This window comes from Leguminivora glycinivorella, chromosome 7 (genome assembly GCF_023078275.1).
Source record: "Leguminivora glycinivorella isolate SPB_JAAS2020 chromosome 7, LegGlyc_1.1, whole genome shotgun sequence".
Lineage (NCBI taxonomy): Eukaryota > Metazoa > Arthropoda > Insecta > Lepidoptera > Tortricidae > Leguminivora > Leguminivora glycinivorella.
This window is the reverse complement of record NC_062977.1, coordinates 23,697,848-23,719,334: the sequence shown is the minus strand read 5'-3', so window position 1 is coordinate 23,719,334 and position 21,487 is coordinate 23,697,848. Positions and strand designations below refer to the sequence as shown.

The window sequence follows — 21,487 nt, the reverse complement described above, 5'->3', positions numbered from 1 at the left end:
AAGGACAATAGACGGAACAAGTTAGTTCCGTAAGTCCTCCCGTCATCAGCACACCGCACCCTCGTTGAGCTCTGGCAGCCTTACTCACCGGCAGGAACACAACACTATGAGTACACTCTAAAAAATGAAGACCAACTAAGAGCAGTTTTCTCTTAGTTGACGTGAAGTTCATCACTACAATTACGATCTTATATAATTCAAATAAAGCTGATTACTAAAAACAACAAGGAAATGTATGATTGAACTAATAACTTAGGTGGTTTGTTATTCCTAACCATTGTACGCCTTGAATCAATTATTAACTTGTTAGGCATAACTATGTAACATAGGTTGATTCAATCCTTAGTTGAACTTACTAAGGTAATTTAGTTCGCATAATTATTTTTCATGGAATTATTGAACAAGATCTTAATCGGCTCAGTTACGTTACAAAAGTACGAGCAATCAAAATTACCTTATTTGATTTGTCTAAGATCTTATCAGGCTCGTATGGAATCAAGATGCTTGACTACGACTGTCAAAATATTGATAGGAGCAACCAAATTTTTTTTAGAGTGTAGGGTCTAGTGCTATTTGGCTGCGGTCTTCTGTGAGGCGGAGGTACTTCCCCAGTTGGGCTCTGCTCTAGATTCGAGCGAGACGATATCCGCTGTGCTGTGCCCTACCACACAAAGCGGAATATCATTCGCTATGCCCTACCTCCTACTTTCCAAACTTTCTGTCCCCTTTCGTTTTAATTCCGATGACACACAGAGTCTTATGTAAATGTACGAAACTCAAGAAGCCGCGACCAGCATGATCTAATTAAGCTTCCACTTAGATTAGTATTCAGAGGTCTAATCGGGGTCCGTAATCGCCTTACTTCTGACCTTAAGAATTCTCTTTTGCTATAGCGAGTCCAGTTTCTAATAACCAGCTTAAATTGACCTTGTCATCATCCTCCTTGCCTTATCCCGGCGTTTGCCACGGCTCATGGGACCCTGGGGTCCGCTTTGACAACCAATGTAGTGTGACAGGCCACACTCACACTACTACTCCTAACCACACTATATAAGTATCGGCACACTGTAATTCTAAGCAGAATAAACCTATATTCCATACAATCGACTTGTCCTTCAGTCCCCCACATCACATGGCGACCCTGCCAGTGCGGCCTCGCACATCACACTAATTTCCTAACTTCAAGATTGACGTAGGTACTAGTTTTAAGAAAGCGACCGCCATTAGACGAACTTCCAGCCGAAGGGTAACTAGACCTTATTGGAATTAGTCCGGTTTCCTCACGGTGTTTTTCTTCACCAAAAAGCCAAGGCTGACATAAGTTGACCTTGTATTTATGTAGTTTTAAGTCGAAATTTTGCCTGGATATGTAGCCAAATGCACAGACGCTCACGATAATACTCTCATTTGTTTCGTAGATATCTATCTCTATCGCTCTAGCGTATTGGCGCGACAGAGCCAGACTACCTGTCGCGGCGTTTCGTTTTCGTTTCGCGTCGTAGAAATGCCATTCGGCTACGGGGCCTGGTTACGAGAGTGCTAAAAGTTCTAGTGCGACTCATCAGTGCTTGATAAGCATGTCGTCAGTCCAGATAATCCGTGTGGCATTTGCAAAATGCTTATTTTGGCGCCCGGACCTTTAGATTACTTGGATCGCTGAATTGATACTCGTAAAGTAGACCACTGATCGCCGAAATGGCAGTATTTGCTGTGACTTTCTTTACTCTGTTCTTCGATGAGATGTTTAAACGGTCAACCAAATCTTGACAGTAAAAAAGGCGGCAAATTTGATAAAAGTACGGCTCATCCACTAATGAGGAGGCACACTGACTGTTTATCCCGCCAGGCGACGCCTCTGCAAGTCTGCAAGTATCAACTCACTCAACTGACATTGAGTGAGTTGGGGAGAAAAAATAATCTTCTTTTCGCTTTCACGTATGAAATTCTTTATCTGTGCAATGGCCTAATAAAGTGGCGCCATCTGTCATAACCTTCGAGTGTACCTCCTCATTGTCTGCATAAAGCGCGTGCCTTTATAAACCTTGACGTTGGCGGAATAACACTTTAAAATTGATTGGAAATAGACGCAGGTTTTAATTTCCATAGCCTTTGTGGCTATACATATGTATCTACAACTCTACTACAAGTCAAAGATAAAATAACACTATAATAATTGGACCAATAAGTAGACAAATTGTTTGTAAAGTATAATATAAAAACCTTCAAAATACTAGTATTACATTACGATACAAATGCGATAAAAAGAATTTCCTTTTCGCATGTATATCGTACGACGCTTTTTACGCACTAGTACGAGAAGTAGTTCATTTCTTGTCAGGTCGAAACTTCGGAGGGTCATCTGTAATGAAAAACGTCGTATATACCACACGTGCAAAAAGGAAATTCGTGACTCGTTTCGAACTTCCTCTTTTCCGCACTTGTGTCGTAATGTACTATTTATGGAAATGCAATCGGCCACTATCCACTTAAGGATAATAAAACCAGGTAAATTATCGAGTTACTTCAATACAAAGTGTTTCATTATTATACCACAGAATATATGATAGTACAAGTACAGAAGGCTCACTCCTTTGATGTTCACAAAATGCCGCCATTTTAATTCTTACCTACATTAACAAGGACAACAACTAGGCCTTATTGAAAGTATAGTCCGGTCTCCTCACGATGTTTTTCCTTCACCGAAAAGCGACTGGCGAATATCAAATGACATTTCGCACATAAGTTCCGAAAAACTCATTGCTACGAGCCGGGGTTCGTACCCTCTTACCGCTAGTCTTCTACCTCCTGTGTTAGTAGTAGTACTAATACTTATTCTGTGAAGATACATTATTCTAGAGTCTTCTCAACTATTAGCCTTAATGCAGAGTTGCAACGTTACATTACGAGTATAGCTTGCAGCGTGAATGCCACGGCAGCTATTACAATTTAGGTCACCACTATATGCTGCTTAAGACGCTATAGGAGTGGTATTTTTTACGGTATACTCTTGGGTCGTCTCGTTCGTTATTCGTCACGTTCCTAACTTTGTCCGATTCTGCTTTCGTCAGCCATTAGCCGCCCTTACACAGACGCTCTATCGCGCGTGATACAGCAATCGCGTGTGAAAGAATGCGCATGTAAAGCTGGCGGGAGGGGAAGGAAAGAACGCGCGATTGCGTCTGCCAGTGCGTGCGAAAATGCAATTACGCATACCACTTAGGTGACGGACCCAAGTGGTTATGTGGGACTCCTTGTTAAGGGCTAAGCCCCAAGTCTACCCACTAAACGACCCCTCCATCTCATCATCCTCCATGCGTTATCCCGCCATTTGCCACGGCTCATGGGAGCTTGGGGTCCGCTTTGACAACTAATCCCAAGATTTGGCGTAGGCACTAGTTTTTACGACAGCGACTGCCATCTGACCTTTCAACCCGAAGGGTAAGCTAGACCTTATTGGAATTAGTCCGGTTTCCTCACGATGTTTTCCTTCACCGAAAAGCCCCCCCCCCACTCCCATCTGTCGCCATTAATTGCGCTGTAGCGGTGAGCTGCAGGAACGCGCTTTTCGTCTACAGTACCACCAGCACCAGTCCGCAGAGCAGAGCACCACCTCTGGAGGCCCTACATGACCTCGTTTTCTATAGAACCGTACTCAGTACGGTCAATAATAAAGAGTACTATCGTACAGTATGGCCACTCCCGCTTCCCGCTGAAACTGTCCCCCACCCTCTCTCGGTCAGAGTTACCGCTTGTCAAAAACGCGAACAGTCGACCTGTCATATCTCACTCATTAAAGCATGGTACGCGTTCACCTACACGAGTTTAGAATGTTTGATAGGAACGCGCCTCTTTCATATATTTGATCGCCAGTGTCCAAGCTTGTTGTTTATTGACTTTATTGATTGAAGTGACATAGAACATCAGTTGGAATACATATTGTGTAAAAAGAAATATAAATTTGAAATATTGATTAGCCAGTAATACAACATACTCCGCCGTAATCAAAATAAAAATTACAAAGTTAAACCTATCCCTTTTACACAACCCTGATGCTTTATACGCCCTAAAGGCTTAGTGAGAACATCAGCCCACATCTCCGAAGTAGGAGTATAAATGACATTAATGGTTTTGTCATTCAATAAATCGCGTATAAAATAAAAACGCGTATCAATATGCTTGGTTCTATTGTGATGGACTGGATTCAGAGCCAACGTTTGGGCAGACTGTGAGTCATTATAAATCGGTATAGTAGTCAACTCACCTGTGACTTCAAACATCAACCGTCTCAGAAACACAGCATCCTTCGCCGCACTCGTCAAACATAAGAATTCAGCTTCACTTGATGAAAGAGCAGTACTGGATTGCTTCTTACTCTGCCACGAAATAGCTCCGCCGGACATTGAGAAGTAAAATCCAGTATATGAACGACGATCTACAGGACAGTTGGCCCAATCTGCATCTGCATAGCCGTGTAGATTTCCACCTCCTTTCCTGTAAGTAATACCCAAATCGATAGTACCTTTCAGATACTGTAACACTCGTTTTGCGGCAGTCCAATGACTTTTATCATATTTAATAATAATAATAATAATAAAATCATTTATTGTAAAAACCTACATACAGCGCCTTAAAACCAAATTACTTACTTTCTAAACACTTAAAACTATATACTAAATAACAACAAAAGAGAAGATGCATCAGTTACACAACAAAAAGAGGAGTATTGAAGTTAAAAACATTGGTGCTGGCGCTGGTGTAGTCGCTACAAAGGGACGCCACTCAGCATATGCTCTGGTATAAGTACCACAGCGCTGGTCTTCCGTCGCGCCCCGGGCTGAGGGGTAGCTTTATGAACTATTACCTAAGGTAATGACAAGCATATAACATTGCTCAAGAAAACAGATCTATACAGACACAGTTGAAAATATGCATACACAATCATTCAGACATATACAAATAGCAAATTAGTTAAAAGATTCCGATAGTGAGTACCTATGTATACTTATGTTTATATATTAATAGAATAAATAAATAATAGTTTTGCACATCCAATATAGCTAAAATCATTTATTTAATACAGATAGGAATATAGATAAGAAAGAAACAGGCTATACGAGTACAATAAATAAATAAATAAATATAAGTGTAGTAAGTCATATTAATATCCCAACAAGATTTCAGTAATCCACATTACGTAACGGACACGGCATCTGCAGATTAAAAAGATATTTTTTAAATTTGCATTTAAATGAATATAGCGAAGTGGAGTTACGTATAGGAGGGGGTATGTTGTTCCAGCACTTCGTGGCAGAGTAACGAAAACTGCCACGAAATGCTGCTGCGACACCGTGTCTTGGACAGATTAGTCGAGTGGCCTCTCTAGTGGGACGCGAGGAAAACTTTAATTTATCAAACAAATACGGGGGTTGTTGATGATGGATCACACCGAAAAGCAGACACGCAAAATGCAAAGAACGTCGTGCATCCATTTTTAACATTTTACCGCTGTTAAGATAGGGAGTCACATGAGTTCGTGGCGGTATGGGAAAGCAAAAACGGGCACAGGCGTTTTGGATGCGTTGAAGAAGAGCTTTAGACCGAGCCAGCAAACAACCGTTAACTACTGTATCGACATAATTAAGCCTGGACAGTACTAGTGTGTCACATAATTTTATTCTGAGGTCTACGCTAAGATGATCACGCACCTGGTACAGGACTCGTAGTCTATAAAAGCAACTTTTAGCTGCTTCAAGAACATGCTTTTCAAAACGAAGCTGTTCGTCCACAAGCAATCCAAGGTTACGTGCCAAGGGGACTCGTTCAAGAGGGTCCTTACCGAGTAGTACTCCAGGGTTCAAACTGGCGACTTTTTCAACCTGACATTTGGTACCGAGCACTAGAAATTGAGACTTTTTGGGGTTGAGAACTAGATTACATTGTCCAGACCAGTCGACAATACGAGCAAGATCCCTATTCAGCAACTCAACGGCAGCTGGAGTCTCTCGGGGAAGGAATGTTTTGTAGATTTGCAGATCGTCTGCGTACATGTGAAAGTTACAATTACGTATGCAACTCGAAATGTCCGCCACGTAAAAAATAAACAATATGGGTCCTAAAATCGATCCCTGAGGGACTCCACAATTTACAAAGGTGTTTTGAGAAAAATCTGTTAATCCGAATGAATTACGTAGCCCTACTCTTTGGGAGCGGCCAGAGAGGTAACTATCAAACCATTTTATTGTTCCCTCATCAAAACCATAGTACGCAAGCTTGGACAAGAGCAATGAGATGTTTATGGTGTCGAAGGCACGAGAGAAATCCAGTAGCACTAAGATGGATGCCTCTCCTTTGTCTTGTGCTGTAAGTACATCATCTATTACATCAAGAAGAGCCGTGGCGGTGCTACGCGCTTTTCGAAACCCAGACTGCTTGTACGGCAATATATTGTTAGTTTCTAAGAAAGCAGTCAGCTGGAGGCAGACTATCTTTTCCAATACTTTAGACAATGAGCAGAGAACACTAATTGGTCTGAGGTCCTTTAAATCAGTAGGCTCCGAGGTTTTAGGTATTGGCCTAACTATGGCCGATTTCCAGTTTTCTGGGAAGGTACCGGTAATGATAGATTGGTTAATCATTTTAGTGATAATCTGTAATGTCCTCGGTAACGTTAGATCGATCATATCTCGTGTGATGCCGTCAGTACCTACAGCGTTGCTTGTAAAAGATCGAATAACCTTGAGAACCGCGCTTTCGTCGACTGGTTTTAGCCTAAAACTATTGGAGCCAAATCTATGGAACTCATAATATGTTAGACTGGAAATGGTGATGCCTCTACCACCAGGAAGGTTAAGGAAGTGATTATTAATTTGATCTGGGTTATTGAAGTTTGTTGGTAAATCATTGCTTTTTTTAAAGTCAGCGATATTGTTTTTAATATTTTGCCAGAGAAGTCGGGGATTTTTTTGATTACTAATAATATGGTACTTAAAATAGGCTGACTTTTCATTAAAGAGGGCAGTGCTAACTATACTTTTTAATTCCTTGTAATACTGTTTGTGTGTGTCCAGGCCTGAATCGCGATATCTTGCATAAGCTTCATCTCGGAGTCGCATCATCTCCTTTACCGTATAAGTGATCCACGGGTGAGATTGTTTTTTAATAAGGGTTTTTTAAATGGCGCGTGAACGTCAAAAAGTTGTAAAACAAACGTATTAAAATAATAAAGAGTGTCATTGACGTTGTCACATTCCAAACGTTCCCAGTTAATGGATTCAAGGTCAGCGTTGAACCTCTGCTCATCGATATCTTTAAGCGGTCTGTATACAACCCATTTTGGAAGAGGTTTGTGTTTCTTAACGCTAATCTCAGTAGTTAAAAATGCATGGCTACTTAGATCGGGTATGTAATTCACTGATACATTGTTTAGTTTTTTATTTGAACAGATTAGATCTATGAGAGTTTCTGAATGTTCAGTGAAGTGGGTCGGCTGGCTAACGAATTGTGATAGTTGCGCAGTGGTCAAGAAATCCGATAACTTAAGTGTGCTAGCATCGTGTGTTCGTAAAATATTAATATTGAAGTCGCCTAATAGTAAGATATGGTCATATGACGATAGAGAGCATATCGACTCGGAGAGTGCATCCAGAAAAACGTCAACTCCCTGCCATGGGGGCCTATACGCGGTCCCAATAGCAATTTTAGTGCTATTAAGGTTGATGCTCAGCCACATTTGCTCAACAGAGGGAGCCATAGGCGTCGTAATAATACGCGAGCGAATATCCCTACTTATGTAGAAGCCTACACCCCCACCGCGTGTGCGCTGGCCGGGCGGGCGCGGCGCGTGCCGCAGTCGGTAGCCAGCCGGGGCCGGCGCGCGCGCCTCCTCGCCGGCGCGCAGCCAGGTCTCATTAATTGCCAGGATATCTACAGCATGACGGTTCAAGGCTACTAAAAAGTCGTCATGACGGGTCCCGAGCGATCCAGCATTCAATAAGCCTAATTTTAATTTTTTAATTTTAATGACGAATTCAATAACGTAGGCGAATACCAGCTGACAATACATACAATTAATGAGAAGCTGCTTTAAAATCGTCATATGCCGGCGTTCAATAGATAAATACATTTTCAGTTTTAAGCCACTATTTGATGTAAATGCTGTTAGGTGTAAAGGTTGATCTTTCTGTAAGTATATTTGTAGGATACTAATTAGAGGTATATAGTAGTTAATAACATGCAGTTTATATACAATATATATATTTAATTCATAATATACAATTAAGTCATATGTAAATATAAATAACAGTTCTAAAATATTTGCGTAGTATGACAGCCTTGATTGTATTGCCCTAGTTTTCGGAATCTTATCATTATAATAGTTAACAAATACAACTATACATATGATAATTACAACGTTTAGAACATTGATATAAGTTGACGAGGATAGTTGTCTGGTTTTTATTTTTCTTGTAACAAACTTACTGATAAGAAAATTTACATCTACATTCATGACAGTTAAGGGACTCGAAATCTGTATGTAAGCAGATAGGTATAATAATCCTGTTTGCATTTTTCCCACTTTTAAAAACTTACTATTATAAAAAATAAAAAATACAGTACATGATTCAATAGTTACAGTGCTTAAACTATAAAGACTACACAGACTACACCTATTTACTAGCCGATGAGGAGGAGGGGGCGACGCCAAAAACACGCGCAATGTCTTTCTCTGTTTTAATAGGAACAGCTTTACATTCGCCGCTATCGGATCTCCTGGCGTAGATGCGCCCATCCCTCGTCCAGACGTACTTCCAATTTGCAGCATTAGCAGCCTGTCGGGCCTGCCAGAAGATACTCCGGTTCGTTTTTGTGAGCCGGTCGTTAAGGTAAAGCTTAGTAGGTATATGATCGGGAGGACCAACGTCCCGGGAGTCCAGCCCGCGGCGGCTACGCGCACTTTTTAATAATTCGTCTCGGAGCGCTCGGCGAGTGAACCGCACGACAAGCGGCCGAGGGCGCGGCCCGCTCGCGCTGCCACTGTTGCGAATTAGGTCCTGATTAGCACTGGCTGACGCGGTCTCACTACTTGATGTCCTATTGTCCTGGTGCGATCTTCCCCCCTCAGTATTGCTGGTGCGAGGTTGGCCGACACGATTGGCACTCACTATGTCTCGCTCGTCTATGTTCAGTCCTATTTTAAGTGCAATAGTTTGGACTATATGGATAGTGGACTCTGACTTATGCTCTGGAACTCCGCTTATTTCTACATCATTGAGGAGTAATGCCTGATCCCTGTCGTTGATCTCTAACTTCATTTGGTCAACAATGTCGTGTAGTGTAGAGGTCTCTGTCATTTTGTTTTGGCTATTATTCTTCATAGAAAGCAGTTCAGCGTTTAAACGCGAATTTTCTGACGCCAGCTCCTTAACTTTTACATCCAGCGATGAAAGGTCAGCTTTAAAGCACGAAATTTGGTCATCTAAACGATCAGTGGTGGCAGTGAATTCTTGATTTATTTTTTCGATAGCAAAGTTAATTTCTTTCCTTATTTCTACAAAAATCTCCTGTTTTGTTGTGCTCAGTTTGGAGTGGATGGCCGCCAGGTCATTGTGAACTAGGCCTAATTTCTGATCAAGCATGGTAGACAAGGAATTGCTTAGAAAGTTCTTAATACTAGCCTCCATAGGGTTATTGCTGTGACACAATGAGCTATCAACCCCACTGTTGTCCTCTTTCGGCGAGTCGTAACATATTGACATATTTGTAGAATTGTGTTTAGGCGAGTACTCGTAATGTTTCCGTACTGGCGTTTCCTCACCTTTTTGACGCCTCGTTACGTTGGTGCAAGGACAATGCCAGTCCATAATTCCGTGACGAAAGTTCTTTTTATATATTTCGAAAGGTATGTTGACACAGTCGTAGTGGTACGTACCACTGCACAGGCTACATTTCACCATCACATCTTCACCAAGCGCGTGGGGACAGGCTAAGCACTTCATGTTGTCACGATATAACTTTTAATTTGAATTAGATAGTAAAACTGTAAGTATAAAACAGAAGATCGTCGAACGTTAACCGGTTGTCCTTGAACTTGATGCACGGCCGGGCCGTTATCCGTTTGCGATACCACTGTCTTTGTAAACTGATTTTCCAACACTAAATTCAACTAGACCACAGTCGATTTGAATGTATTACATTAACAGTCACTTTCTTAGTAGTTAGTTCTATATTTCGTTACACAGTTCGATCATAACTTGTCACTTTAGCAATATTATAGCAATAATTTTAACGGAGCGCAACGCAAAAGGTGTTTACGTCGCGCACGCGCATCTACCCTACTATTTCGTATTGAATTGACTCAAATACGACGTCGCGTAAGCGATATCTGGTCTGGTATTTACTGCCAAAAACATTAACGAGCCAATTAATTGCTGATATGGATAAATAGAAGTTTTGTTTACATTACCATCTTCACAGGGCAGCAATTTTTTCATTTCTAATGGTGTAGGCACAGACTTGCAATCCGACATATTGAACTTTCGCAGCAAATCCTTGATGTAAGTTCCTTGAGATATTTTAATCTCATTAGGTTTACTATTTACATTTAAACCTAAATAGTAACTTAACGGGCCTAGCACTTTCAAGCTAAAATATTCCTTTAAGTCAGTTATGACGTTGTCTAAAGTTATATTTTCTTTATAGAAAATGACAATGTCATCGACATGGAATGCGAGTATTATAACCTCGGTACCAAACTTCTTAGTGTAAATGCAGGATTCAGAAGAAGTTTGATTAAAACCTATACGAAGTAAAATTTCGCTTAATTTCTTAAACCAAGCCCTCGACGCTTGTTTAAGGCCGTAAAGCGAACGCTTTAGCAAGCACACTTTACTTTCTTGCCCAGGTTTAGCAAATCCTTCCGGCTGACTCATGTACACCTCCTCCTCCAAATCGCCGTTTAAAAACGCTGTATCCACATCTAAATGATGCATCTTCATACCTTGTTCTGCAGCTAGCGCGAACAGCATTCGCAGAGAAGAATTCCGAACGACTGGAGAGAATGTCTCAGAATAATCAACGCCATATGTTTGATTATAGCCTTTGGCTACGAGCCTGGCTTTATACTTAATTACGTCACCCTCCGCATTTTTCTTCAGCTTGTATACCCACTTGCAAGGTATGACCTTCTTATCTGGCCTGTCAACGAGAACCCAAGTATTCTTCTCATGCAAAGATTTATATTCATCTTGCATAGCTTGATGCCACATATAACTATCTTCTGCATTCATAGCCTGTATATAAGTTGTAGGCTCATCCATTTGATTGTGGGATAAAGATTGCATACATACGCAGTTGGCTTCAGGTTTAGGTATTCTTGGTCTCAAATTATAACGCGTATCTTCAGCAATATCCGTATCAGATTGTTCTTCAGCTGATGAAGGTGCAGCAACAGGATCAACCTGCTCAGCTCCGGTACTAGTGTTGTACACGGGGTCTGATACATGCGTAATATCGGGTTGAACATGTTTATCAGAGGTGACTGATGAACTATTTGATGAGTTCGCTTCTGAACTTAAGAGAAGAGGTATAAGTGCTGGTTCAGGTGAATCACTACCAGACTTACCTTTCAAATCTTGAAATTGATTTTCGAAGAAAATCACGTCTCTGCTTTTCACTATCCTTCGGGGATATCTAAAGTCCCTAAAGTAATAGCATCGTGGATCATCTGAATATCCTACGAAAATGTGTTCGGATGCTTTCATATCCAGTTTCTTCCGATGACATGCGGGGACATGAATAAAAGCTCGACATCCAAATACTCGTAGATGAGACAAATTTGGTTTCTTACCATACCACATCTCGTACGCCGTCTTGCCATCTAGAGCACGGTGAGGCGATCTGTTTTTGAGATACACAGCTGCCTCTGCAGCATCTTGCCAATAGGCCGGAGAAAGAGAGCTTTCAGAGAGCATAGATCTGACTTTCTCTATAATAGAACGATTCGTCCTTTCAGAGATTGAGTTCATTTGGGGGCTATACGGAGCTGTTGTTTGATGATGAATTCCTTGGCCTTGTAAATAGCTTGAAAATTCATTATTAACATACTCCGTTCCGTTGTCACTTTTCAGCGTCTTGATTTTGTTTCCCGTTTGCCGCTCCACAGCAGACTGGAAAATACAAAACATTTTCTTTACTTCAGCTTTTGAAGAAATAAAGTACGCAAAAGTCATACGAGAAAAATCGTCTATAAAAAATAAAGGGTAATTCTCAAAATAGTGGCATCGTACCCTGCCATCACGTTTTTGAATAGAAAGTATGCGAAATATATAATTTTCACATATAATTAAAATTTTCATAAGTAGGCATTAACGTGACACATCGAGGCCAACACATATTTTTTCTATAAATATAATACTTTTGTAAAAAAAAATTAAAGAAGACCGTTTTCTACTGTACCCTGCCTTGTCACAACGCGACACTGCTCAAGTTTTCGCTCTATAGATTATTAAATTGCAGTTTTATGATAATAAAATATCGTTTTTTGTAGAGAATAGACTACTATATTCTTAAATATACGTTGCACGGGATGTTTCGATTACTTTTGAACACTAATTTTCACCTTCAAAGTTTGTCCAGCGATATTTTCTCCATATCCTGTGCGTCCGCGGTATTGCACCTCACTCACACACAGAAAGTCTTATTGAGGCCCTAATATACGTAAAACACGTAGCCAGTATGGTTCTAGCCGCCGGTGTAAAGGTTTGTGCGTGAGGTGCTGCGGTCTTGTGGTTAGAAGTTTTCAAAGTGTGACGTTCGGAGTTTGTAACAGGTATGTCCACTTTATTCTGGCATGATTATTTTAAAATATTAATACGGCAGTTTTTTTACCAATAACATTTTAATGTTGTATTGAAGTATAACTATGTATATTAAAATTATGACAGTTGTATTATCAACAGTTTCGGAGATAATATCTAGTTAATCGGATTTTCACTACACCCTGTGTAACTTTATCCTGCCATCACTCTGCAGGGTAAAGTGACTGTTGACAGGATAAAGAAACATAAGTAAAAAAAAGCTATTTTGACATGGTTTTTACTAACTTGCAATGTATGTATGTATGTATGTTTGTATGTATGTTGAGGTCAAATCTTGCAACCCAATTTGAAGCAGAAATATTCAACCGACTGAGCTGAAATTCTGTATACACGCTGCGGATGACGTTCGCATATAAGCGCCGATATGAGGCATTGGGTCCTTCGATATTGGGCAATAGTCTGCTCAGCGCCGAAGCAGTCCCGACGAGGCTAGGAACCAATTTGATAAAATGTTCCTCGGAGTACCAATTTTGGTTTGAATTTAAGCCCAAGTACTTAATTTGGGGCGTAAGAGGGACCGCCTCAACGCCAATAGGCAAGGCAACATCCCTATCGCTCTTGCATATAGGCATTACAGAACCAGATTGCATTTCGATCGGCGTATAGCGGCAACGATTATTTTATTTATTTATTTATTTTATTTTTATTTCAAATATGTTACACAGTATGACAGTAAAAACCAAAGCACTGAGTAACTAAAAATACATAAGAGCATAAAAAATAAACACATAAAAGTAAGAAACGTCATCTAGATTTAGGTGACAACGTAACGTCGAGGCTTCGTTGCGTCGTCTGTCCGGGCGTACAATTCGGCAGGTTGCCCCGGAACCGTCGAAAGACTACACCCTTCGGCCAGAAGTCATTATCATTTTGGCTAGGTCGGCAGCAATCACTTTCTTCGGGCAGAAGCCAACCTTTCCTTCGAAAACCACGTCATCGGTCGTGGCAAGTAACACCGCAAGCCCAAACAAATTAATACGCCTAACTGTGAGCTCAGTTGCCACTGTGGCTCTCCTTATTATCCTGGTACTTTCTTCCCCTCACGGCTACTATTGTGTCATCGGCATAACAAATGGTGATCATGCGGAGAAGTTGGACTACTCTGATAGCCAAGTCAAAGCCAATGCTCCAGAGCAGGCGCCCAGTACCGACCCCTGTGGAAAACTGTGGGTAGGTTATGATTATTATGAATATGCATGTGGGTAAGAAGAAGAATAAAGAAGTCAGTCTTGATTTGAGCACGTAGTCTCATTGACCTGTCCCTATACGTTTATATGGCGCAGCCGGTAGGAACACCACACTCCATTCGTCTTTCTAGGCATCTTCCTCCTGATTCATTGAGCAGTACTCTATCTGCAAGGTAATGCCCTATGGTGAATGATGATCTTCAAATAGAAAGGCGCATCGTGGAAGCAATGCGCCTATTTTATTACCACATAAGGAGAAAGCCGAAGTAATTGGCAATGTCAAGAGATACTGCGATAGCTCCCTGCCTTTTCTCTGCTACCAGACCGCTGTATTTATGCAGCGCATCAATTGCGTCTATCGCTCCTCCCAGAACCCGATCTCTGATGTTTGGGCACGTGTCTTTCAAAATGCGTGCACAGCAGTAGATGAGACTTACGATGATGCGCTCAACATCGTGCCAGTTTCATCTAGGAGGGCAATGGGACGGTATCCTAAGGGACATTCAGCTGGACTACCCTTTTTTCGAAAGGCACAGTCTGCCCACCTTCCAACGAGAATTTATACCGTCTCGGAGGCAGTCGTCAATGTGGCCACGTAATCTACTTCCAAGATGTTTAAAGAGCCAAGGCACACCGTCCGGCCCTAGAGTGGCCCTCATTTTATTTAAATACTGACCTCATTATCTCGACATCTGTTACCAAGGAGACATCAAGGAGACGAACCAACTCTTCCACTGGGGCAGCCATTGCAGGCATTACATCCACAAGTACAACTCACATTGTGAATCATGATATGTGCTTTGTTGTTTTACAAGACTGTGATTGTAGGTACTTATTTATTTTATTCTTTATTGCACATAAAAAAGTACAAAATGGTGTACATAATGCCTTAAGGCATTCTCTACCAGTCAAACACTGCAGGCATCGTGACTGAAAATAATAATCAGATATCACTTACTGTACTTCAACTGTTTTGAATAAAAAATAATGGATATTGTTTAAAAAAATACTTTTTTTTCCTTTTGTTTCTACTTAAAGAAAAAAAATTGAATCCTAACGAAATCGTAATAGTCGATATACGTTGAATTATTAGTGGTAAACTTGTTTTTTTTATTCAAACTCTCTTTATCCTGCCACGTTTTCCCTGCTACCCTGTCTATTCACTTTCTCCTGTATGTCTAAAATTTCAACTCGCTATAAGTTCTACGTTTTTACGACTATTTCGTTCCCTCCTGCAAATTCCGTATCATTGATGCACTCAAAAACATATTTAAATCCAAAAAGGTACAAAAAACCATTTTCATTTTTTTTCATTCACTTTACCCTGACGGTGCCACTTTTTTGAGAACGAACCTAAAATATATTTGTTGCCTTGAAATGAGGTTTCAGGCAGAGGACCACAGACGTCTGAATGAATAAGCTCTAAAACTGAAGTTGATCTCTTATGCGATACGCTTTTAAAGGGTTTGCGACTTTGCTTACCTTCAATGCAAGGGATGCAGGGTTCCTTGTCTACCGCCGTGTAGTCGACGCCGACAGCGTGACCTTTCTTTAGTTGATCCATTCCGATGCGGCACAGGTGACCTAAACGTCTATGCCAAAGCTTGAAGCTAGAAACATCGGAGTTTGCTTCAAATGCGGATAATTGACGAGGTGGGTTGACGGTACAATCTAAAGAATACAGTCCACCACAAACAGAACCATGTAAAATTACATCACCTTTACAAGAAAAAGCATCAGAATCGTAAAAATTACAACCAGTTTTATCAAAAACTACACTAAAACCTTTATCAACAGCCTTCTTTACTGAAATAAGATTAGATTTCAAGTTCGGCACGTGAACTACATCCGTAATCTTCTTTACATCAGTATTGTGACCGCAACTGGTAATAGAAATATCACCAACGCCTTCGCTGGGTAAATTTTCTCCATTTGCTATTGTCACAGTCCCAGTTGAAGAACCTCTCACGTTTTCCATCCAATCAACTCTTGACGACATATGCGCCGAAGCTCCCGAGTCTATATAGAACTTGCTATCTTCAAAACTGTCATTGACATTCAGCGCGCATATAGAATTCCTGTGATTAACGGGTTTTCTCTTCTTATCCTTCTTATTTGGACAATCTGGCCGCTTATGTCCTGGTTCCATGCAATCATAGCATACTACGGGCTTCTTTTGTCTTGATTGAGAACGTTTGGTCTGGTTCATTCTGGTTTGAAGAGCAGAATCAGGCTTATCTAAGTTAGGCTTGTTCAGTTCATTCAATAACTTCGTCTTAATCAGGTCTACGGTAATGTTTATATTGGAGTTTTCCAAAGCCATTACTAAAGGTGCATACTGAGGACTTAAACCTCCTAGAAGAATTGCAGCAATTGAAGCATCTTCTATGGTTTTGCCTATATCGGCTAAATCTTGTACAGTTGTCATTACAGCATTTATGTACATCTCTATATTGTAGTCAAAATCATCAAGGCAGTACCTGTATAGCTTCCGTTCAAGACTTATGCGTCGTCCTAAGCCTTTGTCTTCGTAAGCGGACGCCAGCGCGTCCCATGCCTCCTTTGCAGTTTTGCATGACCTTACGTGCGTGATGGCCATGCCGTCTAAAGTTAGGCATATTTTCGACAATGCTTTTTGGTCATTTCGCAGCTTCTTTTCAGCTGAGGTATCGTTACCTGGTGGGTATCCAGCAATGGTCTCCCAAAGTTCCTCGTGTATGAGATACATACGGATTTTGAATTTCCACGACGAATAACCATCTCTGTTGACTAGTGGTTTAATCGCGCCGAGAGAATTACTGCTTGACATAATCACAGCTGTTTCGAACGTCACAACAACAACAAATGTTCGAATTGAAAATTTGTGAACTATTATTTTTCACGGATTTTCATAAATTATACACGCGCACATAGCTAAAACTCGCCTATTCACTTTTAAATGAAGAATTTGCAGTTTTAAACGTGTAAACTCAATTAAATATAAGCATTCGTGCTGATAACGTATGTTGTTTACTGACTTTATTGATTGAAGTGACATAGAACATCAGTTGGAATACATATTGTGTAAAAAGAAATATAAATTTGAAATATTGATTAGCCAGTAAGGTGGATGTACTAGTGCTCGACGCGGTACTAGTACTCGTCACCCATGGTTTAAATAGCGATTAATAAGATAAGATTACCGTTACATTCATCGCAATTAGATTTATTAGATGAGAAATGTTTGTAGCCTTCACATTTCATACGCCATATTATAAAATATAGAAACTTTTTTCAATTAATGAATAATATATGTGATGACATTGTCATGAGCAATCAATCTCTCAATTTTGTTAGCGATTTGGTTAAGCTTTGCTCGTATTTGCTGACTTATTTAAAATACTTTCACGGTAAGTTGTGAAGATATTCTATAATTGTGTTGGTGCTAGAATGTGCGGGAAGATATTTAAGTAATTAAATGTCGATTTCGTTCATTGTTACTGTGATAAACAAGCGTGTCATTTATTAGGACTGAAAACCGTCGCAAGTCTAAAACTCGACACGGCTGGCATTTATTGGGACTGTTACGTTATTTTCCAAGTCCCAATGTTTGTCGAGCCGTTTTTTCAGGATATCACGATTAAAGTAGCCAAAACGAATCGTTTACAGTTTCATATTATCAGCATATTTTTCTGTAAGTCACATTACTGAAAAAAACAAATTACATGCACATAGACAGTTTTTTGTATATCTTTTACGGTTTTATTGATATGTTTTCTCGTTAAATGTAGTGAAATCTGTATAATTTCTTTGGGTAGTGCTTGACATGTCATTTTTCACAAAACATTTTCCTGGATCTGTTCTTCGTGATGCTTCCAGATACAGAGGTGGATTTAAACGACGAAGAAGTGGAGCCGGCAAAGTATTGCAGAACCTGTGGAATACAATTTTTATTTTGGGGGAATCCTATTTTAGTTCATTACATAATTTATTTTGCTCAAAATGCGGAGCCGACTTATTCTATTTTATTACATAAATGTAACACGTAAAAAGTAAATGTTATCAACAGAATACGTTTTTTTTTATTAAATTATTTAATTTTGTAGTAAATTTTAACCCAAAACACTTGTTTTTTACTGTTTTTCCTGAATCATACTTAGATGTCATCTATTAGGACTGCCAGCAAAAGCACCTGTCAGTTATTCGGACAAGCGTATTGACTTACGTTTTATTTAATTTTGAGATTTTTTTATATTATCACTGTATGAAACTAATTGCATTTAATAAAGTTAAAGGTCACATCTCCCAAAAAAGATGGATATGTTTTGTATAGATGGGTAAATTATCGTAATATCACGAAACACATAAATATTTTCCCTTAACCTGTCGAGCAGTGGTACATCCACCTTAATACAACAAAGCTGTGGTACGGTCGACCTCCCAGGGACCGCGTGTGTAATTACTAAATGATAATTGTTGACACTACGTGTTGGTCGAAACACAGATTGGCTATCGTGTCACTACAGAGCGACAGGCCCCGATGCCGAATGGAATTTCTGCGACGCGAAACGCCACCGAAACGCCGCAGAAATGTAGTCTAGCTTTGTCGTGCCAATACGCAAGAGCGATAGAGATAGATGGGCCATTTTTTTCAAAGTTGTCCACCCCACTTTTTTGTAACATGGCTATTTTTTACGCGATTCGTTCTCAGAATCGCGAGGTCTTTCGGTCCTGATAGGAGAAAAAAAAATGTCCCAAGATTTCCATACATTTTTCAGACCTTCCATTCCGTTACATTATGAATGAAAAAATGGTAACGGAATGGGAAAAAAACCTTGGGACACTTTTCTTCTCCTTTAAGGATTGAAAGAGATCGCGATTCTGAGTGGAAAACACATAAAAATTTCTAAATCCAAAAAAGTGGGGTGGACAACTTTGAAAAAAAAAATGGCCCAGATAGCTACGAAAGAGATATTATTGTGAGCGTTTCGTGAGCGTTTTTGCATTCGACTACGCACACAGGGCTATGTAGGAAACGCCTACGAAGCGTGAACGTATATGACGTTGGCTAGGTATCCCCAGCGTGAATTTATGTGTGCATAAACAAGCATTGTGTTTACGCACATGTACGGGTAACGAGCTGTTGTTGGTGTTAATATGATAACGGCCATAATAGCTTATCATCGGCTTCGCCAATATTCACACAGCCCTCTCACTATTTAAGGCTCAATTTGTATGCGTTTGCATAACCTCGTCCTGCCCATTGTGATTAATAAAGAACATCATCCTCTTAGATCATCATCATCCTCTTTTCGGTGAAGGAAAACATCGTGAGGAAACCGGACTAATTCCAATAAGGTCTAGTTTACCCTTCGGGTTGGAAGCCTACGCCAAATCTTGGGATTAGTTGTCAAAGCGGAACCCAGGTTCCCATGAGCCGTAGCAAGTGCCGGGATAACGCAAGGAGGATGATGATCATCCTCTTAGATCAAATTATCAACGCCATCTCTCTTTGCTAGCTCATAATCACATGTGTTGGATTCAGTTAGGAGGTCGAACTAGTTTCGGTTCTACCTCAGAGATGGCGGGGGGCGCCAAGCTCTCGGTAATTGTGTCATATAATTGAAATTTCGATCATTGCTTTCGTGTAGCGATGGCCGAGTGGTTGAGGCATCCGTCCGGTTAACGGAGTACGCTGGTTCGAATCCAGCTTGGAACACTTGGAGACATTGCTAATTTTTTCTTCGTATGTGACGTTTATTTAATGTTTATAACATCATCCTCGTTATTCCGGCATTTTCCACGGCTCAAGGGAACCGGAAGTCCGCTTTCACAACTAATCAACGGCAACCTTCAAATCAAGAGTGAACAGGCATCTTCTGGGCGAGCTCACTTCATCGTAGGCCACGTCTTTGCCTTTGGCTAGTCTGTGGCCAAGAGTAAGCCCATTTATAATTTAAAAAAAGCCAAACCAGACACTAGTTTCACGAAGGCGACCGATCTTCGAGCCCTAAGGGTAACTACGGCTTTATGGGGGGTACGGTTTCCTCACGACGTTTTCCTTCACTGAAAAGGGACTGGCAAATATCAAATGACATTTCGCACATAAGTTCCGAAAAACTCATTGGTACGAGACGGGGTTCGAACCCGCGACCTCCGGATCGAAAGTCGAACGCTCTTACCGCTAGGCCTATAGAGAGAGAGGGGAGGGGAGACTATTACCACAGATATAGATCTGTGGGTAATAGTAGTACTACTACTTATACTGTGATACATTATTCTACAGTTTACTCAACCATTAGCCTTAATGCATCAGAGTTGCAACGTTACATTACGGGTAGCTTGCCACCAGTTGAGTAAATTGTACATTACATCAGAGGCCGGGAAAATGAGGATTTCCGGCCAAGTGGGTATATACGGCCGAGCGAGCGTCCGTTTCAATCCTTTTCTCAAACATACAATGAAATAAAAAAAAAATGCTCTAAAGGACAATATTTTATAAAAAAAAGTTACTTTGCAGGCCCAGGCCTAAAAAATAATATGAAATCCCTTTACAGTCCTCTCGAGTTGTTGCGCCCAAAAAGCGATACTTCCCAGCCCATTTTAAGGAACGTAAAGACAATATTTCATTGCATGTTTGAGAAAAATAGTATTTTCTACCTACTCCCGAACTGTAATTCGTCTCCGTGTGTTAGTACGAAGCTTAGAATAGAACGCCTACGCCTTAACACCTTAACAGTCATTATCTCATTGTGTTTGCCGAGGCCTGTTTGAGTAACGCTACCAACTTGCTAATGCAACAGTGCAGTCGCAATCTAATTTGGTGATGCAATTTCTTAGTCTAACTAGACGGGGCATGCGACTAAACAGTTTAAAAGAGGATCGAGTATTATAGAGAGTTACTGTCGAAGTAACATGTGTAATCACAGTGCATAGACTGCCATCTCTTGACACAGGCTTAGAACTTTTGAACCTCAGTTTTGACAATTTGTCCCATATACTTAGCTTGATATTAATATTAGCGTCATCTAGCCGCGCGTTCCCCAAAGGTGTAACGCCATCTAGGCCACCGTACCTTTTTCTTTATGGCTTTGAGGTACGTTTTATTCTTAGATGTTATCCGTCTATACGGAGTTAATTACATAATTATGTCTTTGAGTTTACTAAATAGTAAATACTAACGTGTACTAACATCACGGAAACCGATCTATAACACGTACAGAAAAAGCTTTCGAAGAACTACTTATTACAATTCTATAAAATACTTAGTACATAACGATACAAGTGCGAACACTTGTAACTCGTGTCGATTTAAAACTCTCCCTTCGGTCGTGCTTTAATTTATCGACACTCGTTCCGAATTTCCTTTTTTACGCACTTGTATCGTAATGTATTATTTTAGTGCAATATGATGTTTTTTCCACTAGTACCGTAATGTACTATTAT

General features: G+C 40.4%; 1 protein-coding gene across 2 annotated transcripts in view; it reads right to left on the bottom strand.

Annotated features, from left to right (window-relative positions):
• LOC125228147 (somatostatin receptor type 2) overlaps positions 1-21,487 on the bottom strand; it is a 300,930-nt gene that overhangs the window by 210,527 nt on the left and 68,916 nt on the right. The gene's annotated exons all lie outside the window — the stretch shown is intronic.